This window comes from Dermochelys coriacea, chromosome 2 (assembly GCF_009764565.3).
Source record: "Dermochelys coriacea isolate rDerCor1 chromosome 2, rDerCor1.pri.v4, whole genome shotgun sequence".
Taxonomy (NCBI): domain Eukaryota; kingdom Metazoa; phylum Chordata; order Testudines; family Dermochelyidae; genus Dermochelys; species Dermochelys coriacea.
Genome location: NC_050069.1, coordinates 143,515,687 through 143,534,190, shown reverse-complemented (window position 1 = coordinate 143,534,190; position 18,504 = coordinate 143,515,687).

Here is an 18,504-nt window from a genome sequence, read left to right as displayed (position 1 = left end):
TTTAGCATATTGAATTTAATTTAATGTGGTGCAAATAAGAGTTTTGCATTTTTTGAAAAAAGTTAAATCACATTATCTGCTTTTGCTTTTCATTTAATCTGTTCTCCCACGTGTTCTGTGTCTCTTGGCTAGAAATGGAGAAGAGAGTCTGAAGCATATAACTAGCCAGCTCTCCACAGACCATTAACATGGTATAAGAATCTCTGCATTAGAGAATAAAGTGGAGTTGGTCTTGCTGACTTGTGGGAGTGGAGATATGGCCTAGCAGATGTCCTCTCCCTAGTGTCCTCTGTAACTGCATACAAAAATGGGGCACCTGCTACCATTACTGAGATGCAGAGGAGTGGATATTTCCTGTTCTAGTGAACCTCTTCTTATACAAGTGTGAGTATGTGTATGAAAAAAGCCACATCACTAGACTATAAATACTGTACCTCTCAAATGCTACAGAATGATGGGATATTTTGTAGCCCACATTTGTTATGTAAATGCTCTTTGGTAAACTGCATTGATTTTATTTGATAGCACTTTATAATAGGCATATGATCAGTACTGCCCTTTGATGCACCTGGGTGGCTCAAATCAGTTTTGAAAGGAGCTGCCTTGTGCACACAAGATAAGGTCCAATTTTGCATAAGTCACATCTGTAGGATGGTATATATGAGCATTAAACACTCTGCCATTTACAATATAGTGCTCTGGAACCACATGAATAACTCCCCATTGACCTGAAGGCCTGCAGTACTAGGATCATACCCCACTTCCTATATCTATTTCCCCCTTTCTCAGTTCTCCAAAAGGTCCAGAGAAAAATAAAGAAATATGAAGAAATGTCAGCTAGAAAAAGGCAATCGATCCAACAGAATTTACAAAAACAAAAGGTAAATGTTCTCTTTCAGGCATTAAATCAAAAAGGGCAAGCAGGGTGATCTGGGTAACTAGGCTGGTTATAATCCCCAGAAAAATAACAGATAATCTGATATGGGATTCAATTGATAAAGAATTAAAGCATAGGTTTTATTGTTTCTGGAAAATAGGTCTTGTCAAACAAACCTGATTTCATTTGTTGATGAGATTGCAAGTTTGATTGATAAAGGTAACTGCATAGATGTAATTGCCTTTTGTAAGGTGTTTGACTTTGTACTGCATGACATTCTGATTAAAAAGTTATTACCATACATTATCAATGGAACAGATGTTAAATGGATTTGGAACTGGCTAACTGCAAGATTTCAAAAAGTAGTTATCAAGGGGAAATCATCATCATCATTGAAATCATTATTGAATGGAAGTGTGCAATAGAAGGCCTGAAAGGCCAATTAGGTCACCTGGCAGAGGGAGGGCTAGGGTTAATTGAGAGTGAAGACCAGTTGGGAAAGAGCTGGGACAACACTATAAAGCCAAGTGGTTGAAAGCAGGAAGGGGCTGGTAGTGCTGGTGGCGGGGCCGGGGCCAGCTGCTCACTGAGCTGGCTGTGTAGCCTGGAAGGGGCTGAAAGTAGAGGCTTGGACTGATAGCTGGACATATAGGCTGAGAGGGGAAAGGCTGAAAGTTATGTTGAAAAATAGGGTGGGGGGAGGGGAGTAAGGGATGAAGAATGGCTTCAGAGTAGGAAGGAAAAATAACAGAACTATCTGTATCTGGAGCAGAAAGGGATGGAAGAAAATAAGAAAAAGGATTGGTTTCTTATAATTGTCAAATCACAAGCTGAAGATGTAAAGACAGAAGATGTTAATTCCTTGGAAACAGCAGAATGGATTAGGTATTGGATATATATTTAGAGCAAAAAGAATGTAGGGTGGAGTTTTATTGATAGAATGTATACAGAAGGAACAGGCTGGGAAACTTCTTAACTTTTTTCCCCACTGTGACATTATGGATTTGAACTGGGACCATATAGAATGTTATTGCAACCAAGGTCCTGTAGTGGCACCAAATCTTTTATAAAGGGGGTCAAATAAGGTGCCTAAGACAAGGTTATGGTTTGCTGGTTATGATTATGCTATCTATATGCATATGTCATTTTTGTATTTAAAGTTGTAAGTATTGGCGCTATACTGTCTGTAGTTCAAACTTGTGCTATGCTTCTGGGTGACACCCCAGACAAGTTGGTGTCAGCTCTGCCTAGCCTGCTTGAGGGCCCATTAAGGACCATCAGCTATACAATTGATCCATTGAGAGAAGGCAGACATGCCCTGTGACCCTGCAATGTATGCAGGGACATGCCTCTGGACAGAACTCTGAGGTTTTTCCATGCCATGTGATAGACAGCTTGTCTTTGGAACAAAGAAAGAAAGACCACATGGCAAGAGAATATAAAAAGGTGCTGCAGCTCCTCCATCTTGTTTTCAATCCTGCTTCTTACCTCTGGAAGAACTTTGCTACACTGAAGCTTTGAACAAAGGACTGAATGACCCATCCCAGCTGTGGATGTACTCCAGAGACTTAGAATAAACTGCAGGTTCAAATCATCACTGCTGCAAGTCTGAACCAAGAACTTTGCCATTACTGTAGATCTGATTTGTATATTGACCTGGGTCTGGGTCTTGGTCCTTTGGTATCGAGAGAACAGTTTTTCTTTTACTGGGGTATTGGTTTTCATAACCATTTGTCCCCATAACGAGTGGCACTGGTGGTGAACCTGGGAAACTGGAGTGTCTAAGGGAATTGCTTGTGTGACTTGTGGTTAGCCAGTAAGGTAAAACCAAAGTCTTTTCTGTTTGGCTGGTTTGGTTTGCCTTGGTGTGCACAGAAACCCCAGCCTTGGGCTGTAATTGCCCTGCTTTAAGCAATTTGTCCTGAATTGGCACTCTCAGTTGGGTCCCGCCAGAATCAGCATCATTACACCCCTAAAGCTGTAGTTTTATTTGCCAGCTATTTAAAGCAAGAGGGGTTATGTATGGGGATCCACTAGCCATGATTGAGGATGAAATTTAAAGGGGTACAGCCACTGTTTAAGCACCTAATTTGCAGGAAGGGTGGGGAGAATACAAATCCTCCATATCTGTCTGAGGAACATCTAATGGTGCAACATTACTCAAATAGGGTAGCAGCTCTTCTAGTCTCAACTATGTATTCCCAGCCCATGTAAGATGTTAGAAATGTCAAAGGTTTGGGCATGTGGCAACTGTCTTCAATAGGAAACGGAGGGGTGTGGTAAAGGAGGAGAGCACTCTTATGAGAACTACGTGGCAGGTCCAGAACTAGAAGGCTGCAATTGTGAGGATAAGCCCAGTGCAGCACACACAGGGTATATGGCAGTGGAATGAGTTAGAACAGTGGTTTTCAAACTCTTTTTCTGGTGACCTAGTTGAAGAAAATTGTTGATGCCTGTGACCCAACAAAGCTGGGGATGAGGGGCTAAGGGTTGGGGTGCAGGGGTGAGGTCTTGGTGTAGGGCTGGGAATGAGGGGTTCAGGGTGTGGGAGGAACCTCTGGGCTGAAGTTGGGGTGTGGGAGGGGGTCTGGGCTGGGGGTGCAGGCTCTGGGGTGGGGCTGGGCATGAGGGGTTTGGGGTGCCAGAAGGGGCTCCGGGTTTGGGGGGGCTCAGGGCAGGGGATTAGGACATGGCATTGGGGGCTTACCACGGGTAGCTCCCAGTCAGTGGCGCAGCAGGGTGGTAAGGTAGGCTTCCAGAAGCAGCCAGCAGCAGGTCCAGCTCCTAGGTGGAGGCGCGTAAGCGGCTCTGCGCGGCTCTTGCCTGCAGGCACTGTCCCCCCCAGCTCCCATTGGCTGCCCCCCCCCCGCACCTAAGAACCAGACCTGCTGCTGGCCACTTCCAGGGCACAGCACGGTGTCAGAATAGGTAGGAACTAGCCTGCCTTACCCAGGCAGCACTGCAGATGGGACTTTTAATGGCCCGGTCGGTGGTGATGACCAGAGCTGCCGCAACCCAATGCCGTTCATTCTGTGACCCAGTACTGAATCGCAACTCACGGTTTGAAAACCACTAAGCTAGAGAGATACAGAAAATTAGAACTATCCATAAAATATCTAAACTACCATAAAAAGCTACCAGAAGATCTTCACAATAGAATATGGAGAAGGAAAATATCAGTGAGGAAAAAGCTGCTGGTACAACATGCAGTTCAGGGCAGAAAAGATAATATAAGGGACTAGAGGAAGATACTATAAGTCTCTTTGCTATGAGCCGTGTATTTGATAGCAGTGATTGGTTGCCGATAAGAAAATACTTTGCTGCTGCTTTTGTTATAATTTTTATTCTGACTTTTGTGACTGTGGAGTGCAATCTCTTGCCAGACTGCTTTCATGCAATTTTAAATGAAGGTTGTCATGTAACTTAAACTCCACGGTCCTAACACTTTTTTTGCTGGAACACGCAGGTTAATAACACATGTTCAAGAATTAAAGAAAACTGTTTTATAGACATATGCGAACAAGAAACATGATTAGTGAGAATTTATGTTTAGACTACCAGGATATGGAGTAATCCGACATGACAGAGAACCAAACAAAAGGAAGAGGGGTCTGTATATTTATAAAGGAAGGTCTCGGGTACATTGACGTAGCTGTCTAGAACTTACATTTTGATTGTAATACTGTTCAGATTCCTCTGCAGAATAATAGCACCTTTATACAAATCTGATTTTTAAAAACCACAAACAAACTAGAAAATCTAGAATGGGAATAGTTAGTTGGTTAAGGGTGGCACAGGCCTGTATATTATTTGTGGGGACTATAGTAGTCATAATGCATTATGGAGAAGCAAGTGTAACTTTAGTGCCCTCGTGGCCAAGATAGAGTCTGTTCTGCTGGCAGCTCTGGCTAAGAGATGGCACGTGCAGGAATGTAGCAGGGAAAATCCCTTCCATCCCAGAGTGAACATTTCCCCCCCCCCCCCAACCACACACACACAGAGGAAAAGTACAATAGGTATAACAAAGGGAGATATTTATTTACAGAGGAATGAGAGGAGAAAAATAACAAGGGGGAGCAGTAGAACAGGGTTGCATCCAAACCAAGGCCCCACAGGCCCAGTGGTAGCACAGTCTGAAAGGGCTGACACCGAGCAATGTGTCTGCACACAGAGTTCAGGAGTCCTGGGCAAAGTTCCAGTCCAGGGGTGAGTCTTGGGTGCTCCTGATCGTCTTCGGCACCAGTGAACTTTCCCCAACAAACCCCTCCGGTGCCCTCTTCTGCCGCTCTCTGAAAAGCCACACAGAGTAATATGCAACAACCTCCCCCCTGCTTCCCAATGCAGTCATAAGCCCCAGTACTCACAGCCCCATGCAGCTCTGGGTGGCAGTGATACTGGGTCCACCTCAAGCCTGTCTTTCTGGGGCAATTCCTCCCTGGCACAGTGCTCCTCCTGGCTCCTGTCCTGGGGTGTCCTTGATGGGCCACCCTGTCCTTCCAAGGCTTCAGGCAGGTTCTCTCTCCTTAGAATCATAGAATATCAGGGTTGGAAGGGATCTCAGGAGGTCATCTAGTCCAACCCCCTGCTCAAAGCAGGACCAACTGCCAATTTTGAACTCTCAACCCTGGGTTTAGCAGGCCAATGCTCAAACCATGGAGCTATCCCTCCCCCTCCTTCACTTTGTCCAGGGCCTCCCAGCTGCAGTCCTTCTCTCCCCGGGGTCCGGAGTCACACCCCCAAGTTTTCCTCCTTTCTCTCACTGCTCCCCTCTCCCCAATAGGAAAAAAAATTTAAAGGGGACATGCTCTCTAAACCCCAAGGGGTTACACAAGAAAACTGATAATACCAAATGCCCTGAACAGGTCCTTGACAGGCACAATCTGGTATTGCTCAGTAACTGAGCACCTACTAGGTTTAATTTTGGTGTATAGAACCTTTTCATGCCTTAATTCCCAGATCGGAACAAGAAATATAGAAAGGAAATGCCTCTGGGAAATTTTATAAAGCATATGGAAGGGGAAGTGATCATTTCCTTATGCTAATTATACATCAAGACCTTGGTAATATTGAAAACGCTGAATGAAATTCCTACCTGGGGCCTGAGAAAAGCAAATTGGGGACTCTTTAAGAGTAAGGGTGCTGAGAATCTGAGTAAGAATTGTATAAATGATAATCTAGAGGAATTTTGTGATAATATAATGAAGGAAGTAGTAACAATAGCCAATCTAGCTATATGTATTATCACAAACTCAGAAATCCAGTTCCCTGGTGGAATGAAGGTTGTAAAACAGCAATTAAAGAAATGAGACTTACAAACAAGCAAAAAGTATAATAGCAAGGACTTAATAAAGTATAAAACAGTACAGCAGTAGAACAAAGAATTATTAAGAAGGCAAAGAAATAGAGGTGGAGGAAAATATTGTGGGAAAATGAACAAAGAGCACGAGAGAAAAGGAGTACTTGTGGCACCTTAGAGACTAACGAAAGCTTATGCTCAAATAAATGTTAGTCTCTAAGGTGCCACAAGTACTCCTTTTCTTTTTTGCTAATACAGACTAACACGGCTGCTACTCTGAAAAGAGCACTAGGTTTCAAAAATATATATAAACAAGTTAAAAGAATGAATGTGGTATGGAGTAAAATAAATTTATACTTGGTTTTATAGTAAATGGTAAAATTGAAAGATCTAACTTAGGAAAAGCAGACATTTTAGCAAAAGCGTTCCAAAAAATTAGTAGTGGGGGGAGAAGAAAACTGATCTCTTAGGTGGATGGACAGTGTGACAGGTTCCCCCTGGGGTGCTACCTGGAACTGGGGTACCACTGAGCCCCCTGACCCACCCAGCCTGGGCTCCCTCTCACACTCACAAGCTCTACAGTCCTCCAGCCTACACTTTCATCAGATACATACAGGTAAGGGCATACTCGGCTGCAGTTACAAGCAGGCTCTCTAACCCGCCCCTGCATGGGAAGACTACTCCCAGCTCTTCAGGCACATACCCCCTCTGGAATATAAACCCAAAATTATACCATCTTGCACTGCACAGGGAACTGTACAGAGTAAGCTCATAAAATGTATCCCCTTCCTCAATGTTGAGAGAAATATGCAACAGCCTTTTACCCCTGAGTTATGATTCCCGTACACTTCACTCCAACTAACAGGTTTAGATAAAGCAAAAACAAGTTTATTAACCACTTAAAATCTATCTTTTTGTAGTAATCAGGGATAGCAAGCAGATCAAAACAGATTACCTAGCAAATAAATAAATAAACTCAAACTAAGCTTAATATACTAAATAGATAGGGTGAGAATCTGCTATTCATATCCAAAGAGATGATACAAGCAGGCTGCAGATTCTTAAAGGGCAAGCTGCACTTGCTGTACAGCTTGGAATCCCCAGGCATTTCAGTCACAGGCTAGAAATCCCTTTAGCCTGGGTCCAGCACTTCTCCCAATTCAGTCTTCGTTCCTCAGGTGTTCCCAGGAGTCTTCTTGGGTGTGGAGTGAAGAACCCCAGATGATGTCACTCCCTCCATTATATAGCTTTTGCATGTGGCAGGAACCCTTTGTTTCAAAGCTTAGGTCCCACACCAGTCTATGGGGAAAACACTGACATTCCAAGAAGGAGTCTAGAGACATGTGGTCTCATCACATGTCCTTGTAGAGTCATAGCAGCCATTACTAGGAGGCTGTCTGCAGCATTCTCAGGAAGGCTCGCTAGGTGGGAGATAAGTCTCTCCTAAGGCCTATTGTTTTTCCTAATAGCCCATTGTCCTGGATAGGACCTTCCCTGCCCAAATATCTAGATGGAAAGCATCTTGTCTAGTGGGTGTTACCCAGGTGTAACTACATTTGAAATACAGATACATAGTCAATGTTCATAACTTGATACAAAAATGATACATGCATACAAATAGGATAATCATATTCAGCAAATCATAACCTTTCCAATGACACCTTACATTACTTTTTTGCATAAAATACATTCTAATTATGCAATCATATCATAATATCACTGCAAAGAATATGGGGTGCAGTGTCACAGGTAGAATAAAAAGATGATGTACTGAATGAAAATTTCAGCTTACAGGAGCTCAAAAACGCTATAGAGAAAAGTAAAATAGAGCCCCAAGTAACAATAGCTTATTTAATGTAATGCTTAAGCATCTAGTGGAAGGGAGTTTGAGTTTTATTGAAATTACATAACATATGGTGAAAAGGAATATTACCAGCATAATGGAAGCAAGTGGTGGTTATACCAACAGGAAAACCTTGCAAATTATTTACAACACTACTGTGTATAGACCTATTGCCTTCAAATTGTGCATAGGCAAAATTATGGAAAGAATGATAAATGAAAGATTAGTAGGATATTTGGGAGAAATAAAATTATAAACTATGTACAAAGTGATTTCAGGAAAAGATGCACAGTGATCTTATTGTGAGATTAGAAACAGAAATACAAAAAAATTAACATTTCATGATAACAGACATTTTGGACATTGAAAAAAAAGTGTATTACATACTATGGAGGGAAACTAGCCTCATTTGGAACAAGGTGAAGAATCAGAAGGGTAGCCATATTAGTCTGTATCAAAAAAACAATGAGGAGTCCGGTGGCACCTTAAAGACTAACAGATTTATTTGGGCATAAGCTTTCGTGGGTAAAAAAACCCACTTCTTCAGATGCATGGAGTGAAAATTACAGATGCAGGCATAAATATACTAGCACATGAAGAGAAGGGAGTTACCTTACAAGTAGAGAACCAGTGCTGACAAGGCCAATGCAGTCAGGGTGCATGTGGTCCACTCCCAATAATTGATGAGGAGGTGTCAATACCCAGAGAGGGGAAATTGCTTTTGTAGTGAGCCAGCCACTCCCAGTCCCTATTTAAGCCCAAATTAACAGTGTTAAATTTGCAAATTAATTGTAGCTCTGCAGTTTCTCTTTGAAGTCTGTTTTTGAAGGGAAAGAATGTTCTAGTGGATAAGAGACTTCAAGTGATAGAACCGTACATGTCAGGGTGGGGGCAGTTTTGTCTAATATTTATAAATTTACTAATGGAAATACACAAGGGGAGAGTTATCAGCCCAACCCTGTTTAACATTATGATTAATGATCTCCTGGAGCATATACGGGCAGGAACAGGTATTATTTTATTTATAGACATCTCTGCTATATGAGCCAAATATAAAGGACTTAAGTTCTCTGTGGAAAGAACCAACAAGGCACTCAGGGATTTCAGAATGGGGCAGTATTTGGAGATTTAAGCTCTCCCTCACTAAAACAAAGGGAATGATCTTCACAAAAAGGAAGATTGCGGAAGAATGGAACCTATATCTCTATATAGAAAAAAAACAGAGGGAGTTCAAAATTTTACATTCTTAGGAGTAATCAGAACTGGAAGGAACCTCTAGAGGTCATCTAGTCCAGTCCCCTGCACTCATGGCAGGACTATTTATCTAGACCATTCCTGAGAGGTGTTTGTCTAACCTGCTCTTAAAAATTTCCAGTGATGGAGATTCCACAGCCTCCCTAGGCAATTTATTCCAGTGCTTAACCACTCTGACAATTAGGAAGTTTTTCCTAATGTCTAACCTAAATCTTCCTTGCTGTAATGTAAGCCCATTGCTTCTTGTCCTATCCTCAGAGAAACAATTTTTTCTTCCTCCTCCTGGTAACAATCTTTACATACTTGGAAACTGTTATCATGCCCCCCACAATCTTCTCTTTTCCAGACTAAACAAACCAATTTTTTCAATCTTCCCTCATAGGTCATGTTTTCTAGGCCTTTAATCATTTTTGTCACTCTTCTCTGGACTCTCTCCAATTTGTCCACATCCTTCCTGAAATGTGGCGCCCAGAACCGAATACAATACTTCAGTTGAGGCCTAATCACGCGGAGTTGAGCGGAAGAATTACTTCTCATGTCTTGCTTACAACACTCCTGCTAATACATCTCAGAATGATGTTTGCTTTTTTTGTAACAGTGTTACACTGACTCATATTTAGCTTGTAGTCCACTATGACCCCCAGATCCCTTTCCACAGTACTCCTTCCTAGGCAGTCATTTCCCATTTTGTATGTGTGCAACTGATTGTTCCTTCTTAATGTTTGATAACCTAACTTGGAAGGGTCTCAGATATTATCAAGACTAAATGTAAAGATAGGATGAAACTGCTTAAAAGAATTGCAGGGTACAATTGGGGTGCAATAAGAACACATTGTTGATGCTGTTAGAGCAATAAGAAAACTATATAGGTAATAGATTATGGATGCCAAACCTTTAGTTTAGCTTCTAAATCAACACTAAAAAAATTAGAGCTGATTCAACCCCAAGCTTGGCAAATTGCATGCAGTTTAAGTATTACAGTTCTGTGTGTGCAGTGCAGGCAGCAACTGGAGAAATTCCTATACATTTAAGGATGAAATTGTTAGATTTAACCCTTTGGGTTAAGGATAATAGAAATAGTGGAGACAAGAGTACTAAATGAATATACAAGCACTGTTAGGAATTAAGTAGACAAGATTTAACTGGGCACCACAACCACCCATGTGGTAACATGGTCAAAAGATGGGTAAAACACTTTGATGTGAAAAGGAAGGTCTGGCAGAAACTAGACTCTGTACTCATGGGAAATCAAAGTCTAGCTAGATGGTTCTCTTCCATTTGTGGATTTGGAATTCTAAAATAAATGGAAGAGCAGGACCTTCAAATAAGATGACTAAGATGTAGGAGTTTATACATAGCAAAGAGGGTCAACATTGCCAAATCTATAGTGACTGCTCTACAGATAACACAGGAAGAGTGGGAATGGCCTTTTGATCCTTGAATGTGAAATTAAGAAATTTGAGACTGATTTTGTGCCATTATGACAGCTGAATTAATGGGCATACCGTTGCCACTGACCTGGTTAAGGGATGTACACCCAGCTATGGCTGCTATCCTATCTGACTCTTTATTGGGTATTAGGGTTATTAGGAAGGGAGCCTCAGAAAGCAGGAATGACTTAATCAATGAAATATTCTTAATTATGGAGATAGTACAATTAGGTATACATATAGTAATAGCATGGATTCTGGCACATGTAGGGATAATGGGCAGTGAAATGACAGATAAAGAAGCTTGCCTTTAAAAATAAGGAGGTTAATATAATGATCCCTCAGAGTAAACAGGACTCCAAAAGTTTGGTTAAGAGAGAACTTAAGAAGGAATGACAAGAACTATGGACCAAAGAAAAAAAGGACAAAGGCTCTTGAAATGTGTCCTAAACTTGAGGATAATGGTACACTTAATAGCTATGACAGAAGACACAAAGTAACTATATTTAAAGTGCTGACAGGTCACTGTGACATAAATAATTTATATTTACTAACCAAGTACAAAGATGGGATGTGCAATGCATGCAAAGTCCAAGAAACAAATGAGCATCTGCTGTGGCAATGCAGAGAGAGTTGCACAGAGGATTATTTAAAAAGAAGTGAGATGCCTCAAGGTGAAAGAATATAGTCTGAAGGGATTGGTTAGAATACTGGGAAAGTAGAATTAAAAAAGCATTACTTTGCTTTTTAAGGATCCAGAGCTGGATATGAGGATATAGATTTTTGCTTTTGAAAAAACTGCAGTAGGTGGCAGTCGTAACCTCACAAGCTGAGACTGTTGTGCTATAAAATAACAGAGGAAGGAAGCAAGAAAGAAAGTGCCTGCCTGCCTGCCTTCGTGGGAAGGTGCCTGCAGCCATGCCCTGGAAGAATGGATGCCTCCAGAGACGAGGAGGAAGCCCAGGGGAAGAGAAAAGATTGGGATCCTGCCTGGGGCAAGGAGTCTAGTAAGAATCTAGGGGCAGGTGAAGTAGCTACAGTGAGTAAAATGGGCTCTGGTGGTAAAGCCAGAAGTAGGCAAGTGAAGATAGAAAGGATGGGTAAGAAGTAGTTCAGGGAAACATCAACAGAGACTGAGCAGACTGGAGCAGGAAATAGGGTCCCTGGGCTGGAAATTAGTGTAGTAGGAGGGCCCAGATTCCCCTGCCAACCACTGGTGTAGCAGCACAGAACCCAAAGAGAAGCCAAACACCATATGGCAACAGCTTTTGTACAGTTGTCCTCTTTGACTTGGTAAACCCAGAAGGGATGGACTAAATGGTGACCTGGCTGGGGGGCCAATTTATCACAAGAGATTATTGCAAAGTGATCAATGAATGGCAAGGGGGCACCTGACAGAGCAACATTCCTTGACCTAGAAACAAGGAAGTGCACTAATAAAAGAATCATAGAGGATTAAGTTTGGAAGAGACTGCGGGTGGTCATCTAGTCCAACCCCCTGCTCAAAGCAGGACCAACCCCAACTAAATCATCCTAGCCAGGGCTTTGTCAAGCTGGGCCTTAAAAACCTCTAAGGATGGAGATTCCACCACCTCCCTAGGTAACCCATTCCAGTGCTTAACTACACTCCTGGTGAAATAGTTTTTCCTAATATCCAGCCTAGACCTCCCCCACTATACGTCAGACCTCTTCGTTACAGGCTCACTTTTCATTTCTCTTTTTAGTTGGCTTTATTTGACTAATCAGTGGAGCTCAAACCCACTTTATTAAAACAATTGTACATTTAAAACATAAAAAGCTTCATTTCACATGTGAGAGTTTCTCTTTCTTTCAGTGGAAAAGCTGAAATGAATAGATCAGATGCCTACATAGAATTCTAATGAGTTATACAGGTGCTTTTATACACATGCATCAATAGATTCGATATAAAATGTAGTAACACCAATTTATATCCAGATGGCTAACAGTTGGAAAGGTTTTCTTGCAGTCATAAGTGCAGGCACACACACACATATATATATATATATATATATATATATATATGCATCTCGTGTGGCCCTGCCACTTCTTAATTGCTCCAGAAATCAATAAAAGGTATACACACAGACAGCAGGGTTTTTGTGTATTTCAGTTAGCTGCTTTCTGCTCACTAGTATTGTATATGCAGGAAGTGCAGCATGAGGATATGACTATAGGTCACAGCCAAATGCCCTCTCGTCCCACCACCCTACTCTCCAACCACCCACCTCACCCCAGCCCACAGTCAGCTGGGCGGTGCTTTATATGTTATGGGTTGGGGCATGTGAAGGCCAACTTCCCCAAGAGCACCAGCCAACTGCAACTCATCAAGATCCAGAAGATACCCACAGCCTCCCACCAAGAGCCTTCAGGCCCAGATGCCTCGACTGCATGGAGAGACCTTTGTCCACCTCACCTGCACTCTGTCCAATGATCCATTTTCAGAGGTACTACTTCTAGCATTTCAAACAGCCCCCTTTTAATTATTTAATCCAGTTTCCCATATAAATGTTTCCATCTTTCTCTTCAAATACGGAATTCCTACCTCCAGTATTAAACCAATATGAGGACCAGAACAAGCCATAGTAAGTCCTCAAGCAGTGGCAGTTTTTGGGTCCAAGGTCTCATGAGCCACCAGAACTATGAATAGGAGCTTTGTACATTTGGGAAGAGGAGGCTCCCAGCTCTTCAATGGGTCTCACAGCATTTGCTTCTAGCCATGGCAGATCCAGAGATATTGGACTTTAGGGAATTTTTGAGGTTTCTAAAGTTAGTTATAATTCTTCTGAGGGCTGGAACATAGAAATCCTAAAACAATGCCACATCATTTGATAAGGATGTTAGCTATAGGTTCCCTGCAGTTCATCTTCAATTGGGGTTGAAAATGGTTTAACTATGTTCAGTGCCACTGCAGACAGCGAGCTAGAGATCTGGTGGAACACATGAAAGTAATGGAGCTTGGTTTTCTGTGTTAGATGGAGGGATGCAACACAGATTTAAATTTCTCTAAAATATTGCTTTAAAAAACCCCAATTAAATACATGGCAAATACAGACTACATGGTATGAAGCTCCTTTCAGCAGGGGATTGAAAAGACTGCACTACTCACAATTGGCACAGCCAAGGGTGAGCTTTGCAGGAATGTTGAAATGTCAGTACAACAGTACACCTGCCTATATGCAGTAACCGAATGATTGTATTGCACTTCTTCACCCCATCCCTTCCTGCTCTTTGTTACCCCACAGTAGTCATATTAATCTCTTCCGGGAAGAGACGATGACATATTTTGTTTTGCAACATACGTAGCACACTTCTGCAAGCTGTAAAAATAATACAATCTTATTGAGATAATATGCTATGGATAAAATCAACTTCTACAAAGATGTCCCATTTTCAAAAGTCACTTAGGGCCAGATTTTCAAAGGTATTTCGATGCTTAAGGATGCAGATAGATGCTTTTGAAAGTTCCACTAGACGCCTAAGCAGGTTAGGTGCCTAACTCTCATTGAACTCAATGGGAGTAAAATGCCTAATTGAGGGAGTTTTTGAAAATTCCATTAGGTACTTTTCTGCTTTTCAGGTGCCTATATACCTTTGAAATGTAGCCCTTAGGAGCCTAAATCCCACTGATCTGCAATGAGACAGGTTCCTACGTACCCAGTCACTTTTGAAAATTGGACACAGTCACCTAAGTCACTTAGATAACCTTGGAAATTTTACCCAGATTCTCCAAATCAAATTACAACTGAAAAACAGACCATTTAACAGAATGTCAACAGTTTTATTCCAAGCAAGATAGTCTTATTCTCAGAAAATGATAAACTTGACCAGTGAGACTCTTTTGCCATCCACATAAGATAAATTACATTTAATTATTCTCCCTTAAATATCAAAACATGAATGTCTCTTTACTTTTACCCTTCTCTCTTCTGTGAAAAGTAAAGTATTGCAATGTTACACAAGGACCGTATTATTTTATCTCTGGTTGCTTCAGCTAATGAACACCAGGCATAAACAAAATAGAATGTTAAACCTAAACATAGTGACAGTTCTTATTAGGGTCACTTCAGAATGCTGCAAGCAATGCTGGGGGAATTTTTTAAAAAAACAAAACCATATGCATGTGAAATAACTTTTAAGCTCTACATATACGGCTCAGCAGAAGGCCTTGTGGAAGACTGTGGGTATCTTCTGGATCTTTTTGGCTAAAATAATATGTTATGGGAAAGCAACCAATATCCTAAAATCACTTTCACAATCTCAGTACTACAGGAGAATAATCTGGAAGGGAGGAATGAAACAAAAGTTCACACATTCCTCTTCTGAGACATGAACAAAAAAGATCTTCAGAGCTGCTGTTCATCCTGCTGACTCTTATCAAAGAGAACAACTTAGGCTTTGAATAAGGGTCTTCTTGATTTATTAAAAGCTACATAGGAAAAGTCAGGTACATGTTTCCAAATCCCAGATTCCTGAATTCTGATTTATTGACCTTGCCATCAGACCAGAAAATTCATATGTAACATGGCCTCTATTCACTGGTCTAGTTGCTCTAAGTTAGGTCCATATCTAGCAATAATGGCTGTCCCAACATTATTATAAATATCAATTTTTAATCAGAACTCTCTATTGATGTGAGTGAGGAGTTCTCATTCAAAGTTGATGGCCTGATATGGCTTATTATCATTATTAGATCTCCATGTTTGTAAGAGGGTGATCATAGTTCACATTTGAAATTTTAAATAGAAAGATATTTTTTCAAATCCTACAAGCCATAATACTGAGCCCATTCACTTCTCAATAGCTGTATCTACTTAGCCTCCCTAGAGCCACTTTCCTTGCTATCATCCTTTGCCTTTTGTCTCCTCAGTTTTTCCTCTGAGCCACACAGAAATTGCGGCTGCCTCAAAACCTTTTCATACTCTATGCCTGGTAGAATAAAGGCAGACAGAATGTTATGTTACTGTGGGTGCATTCATTCCCTTTTCTCAATTCAACTGTATAAAAATTAGGTGTGCGTGTGAATTGGGGCCTATATTGGGTTGTCAGTGACCTAAAAAATAACAGTATAACACCAGCACCAGTACTGAAGCTCATACTTCCACTAGGATGTTACTGAGATAAAGTTGTTGCATCCAAATAAATAAATAAAATTGCATTTTTTTATCTTTGTTCATTTTATTGACAATTCCCCCAACAATGTGCCTGAAATCCCAAGATAGGTGCATATAATTGGAAGCAACTTCAGTGGAATCCAACTTTGACTGAGATGCTCAGATCAAAGGAGTTATCTAGGTATAAATATGGGCCTGAATCTTCAGGAAGGGGATTAAGTTATTTTAATTATAAGATTGACCCCTTAAACTCCTTTCAGATATGGTACTAACTAACCCCTTTCCCAGAGAACACTAGACTGCAGAAGTGTAGACTGCTTCTGTACTATGTAAAGTGGGCCTTCACCTTTGGGCTGAGCCGTTCAGCAGCTGGCACTCCCAAGGGAGGATTGCAGTTATTGTGCACTCATGTCTAAATGTTGTTTGGAAGATCTTGGGGTTCTAGTCTAAAATAACTTGTCAGAGAATATTATTTTTCTGAAATAAAATGACAAAGGAAAGCTGCCCTTCATATCTGTAAATTGGCCTGAGATTAAGTGGAGATTTTCTGCCACATTTGAAATTAATTAGACAAGGCATTCCTGAACTAAACTAGCCTGAAAATAGAGACGATGTTCACCAGAGTTCAAAATTTTTTTTAATGTTCCTTGCCCCTTTTGGCAAAAAGCAGAAAGGAGGAAGATTCTGCACGCTAAGGTCTGGTGCACAACACCAAAGAGTAGCTGATCCAATACGAACTTGTAACAGTTATTAACTTTTTAAATAGGAGAACCATCATAGCACATCTATGCTAATGGTCTTAAAACAGGGAATCCAAATGAATTCTAGAGCCCTGTGGCTGTGCAGAAGGTACTCCACGTGTAAACTGATCACTAGAAAGACGAGACAATTGGAAAAGAACAATTTTTCCACCAAAAATGTAGTTAATTGATTAAACTGTTTGTAAATTGAGAAACATTTTCAAAAAACTGTTCACCAGTCTATTATGTGTCACAGCTGTTGTAAAACAGGCATTGAACATATTTTTGAAAACTCAATTTTGGAGACCAAAGTGGTAATAATGATACGATATGATTGTAAGTAGGCTCTTCCTTCCTTCTGCACTAACCTTGAAAAATCACTCCTACATCCATTCTCTGGTCAGATACTGGAGCTCTGTCTAAGGCACAGATTGCTTACTGTTGTAACAGTCTTATAGCTGACTGTCCACCAGGGCTTTGGAGCTTTTGAGGCTATTTTGTTTATGAGCCCAGGGGCCAGTCAATAAATCAGTGTGGTGGGGCGGCTGCCCCGCACAAGGAAGAAGGGTTAAAGCAAGCAAAAGGGAGCCTGCGCCTAACCCTCCAATTAGAGGAGGGTTCACTAAGCAAGCCAATCAGGAGGTGACTTGTTGGAGCAGCCAATCAGGGCCAGCAGGGGCCATATATAATGGGGTGCACAACAGACCAGAGGAGAGTCTCTCCTGGGCTTTCTAGGGAGAAGGACTGGCTGCTGGGCAGGGGCAGGGGCAGGGGCAGGGGCAGGGGCAGGGACTTCGACTTCGACTTCGACTTCGACTTCGACTTCGACTTCTGGCTGACCACTGCCAGACTGAGGCCCTGGAGGAAGTGCTAGGGCTGCCTCCACTTGTCCTGAAGGAAACGGCCAACACAGAATGCAGTTTGCCCCTGGAGCAAGGGATTAGACTGGTGACTGCAGCAGGCCACTGAGGTGAATGGCTGGACTATAGACTGCCGGTTCCCCTGAAAGTGGAGAGACAGCAGAGCAGAGCCCAGCTGGAGGACTGTACCCAGAAGAGGATGCTGTGGTCCAGGAAGCAATGTGGGTCACAGAGTGGTGGAGACAGCAAAGCAGGAGCAATGCTGAGCGAGACACCACCAGAGTAGGGTGCACTGTGGAAGGACTTGAGCTACTTCCAGAATGGCCAGCAGGAGGCACCATGGTATTGAGTCTTTCCCAGTCACAATGAGCATTATAAAGAAAATATGCTTGTCCTTTACTTACCAAGCCTACCAAAAGTATACAGTACAATACATTTATCAGGAAACTGAACTGGCTATTAAACCATTAAAAACACTCTCTCATTGATTTTTCTGGGTTAAAAAGTCCAGTGTATTACTTCACAACCAACCAATCAAAGATCTATTCCATCTAAGCAATAAGGAAAAGTATTTGCCCCCTCTATTTCCCACATGCATTAACATAAAAGGTGTGTGTAGTGATATTGTTCTCCACTGATGTCAGTACATCTTGTCCCAACTGCCCTGCCACCTATCCACCTTCCTAGGAGCATAATGTGGGAAGGGCCTTCCATGTAATTTTCCAGTGGGACTGGCCCTTTAAGAAAGGCATAGTAGTAGCACCCCAAGAAAGGAGAGACTGGGCAGCAGTATTCTGCTACTGCTATCCCCAGAGGGTTGGGCATGGGTGAGAGGAGCTGAACTGACCTTTTGCAGACCCTGGACTTCAGGGAGCAAATCATCCCTGCGGCACCAGAGACAAGCTTGCAACAGTTGCTGGTTAGTCGGTCAGTAAATGGCAACAGGGCAAGGCCAGGTCTGTAGACTATTAGCAAATGTCATTATTATCCTTGTAGTCTCCCTCTTTCTGTGAAGAGGTGACTTACCCATATTGCTATCACAGCTTTGCTTTCTGAATAGGCTAGTAGATCT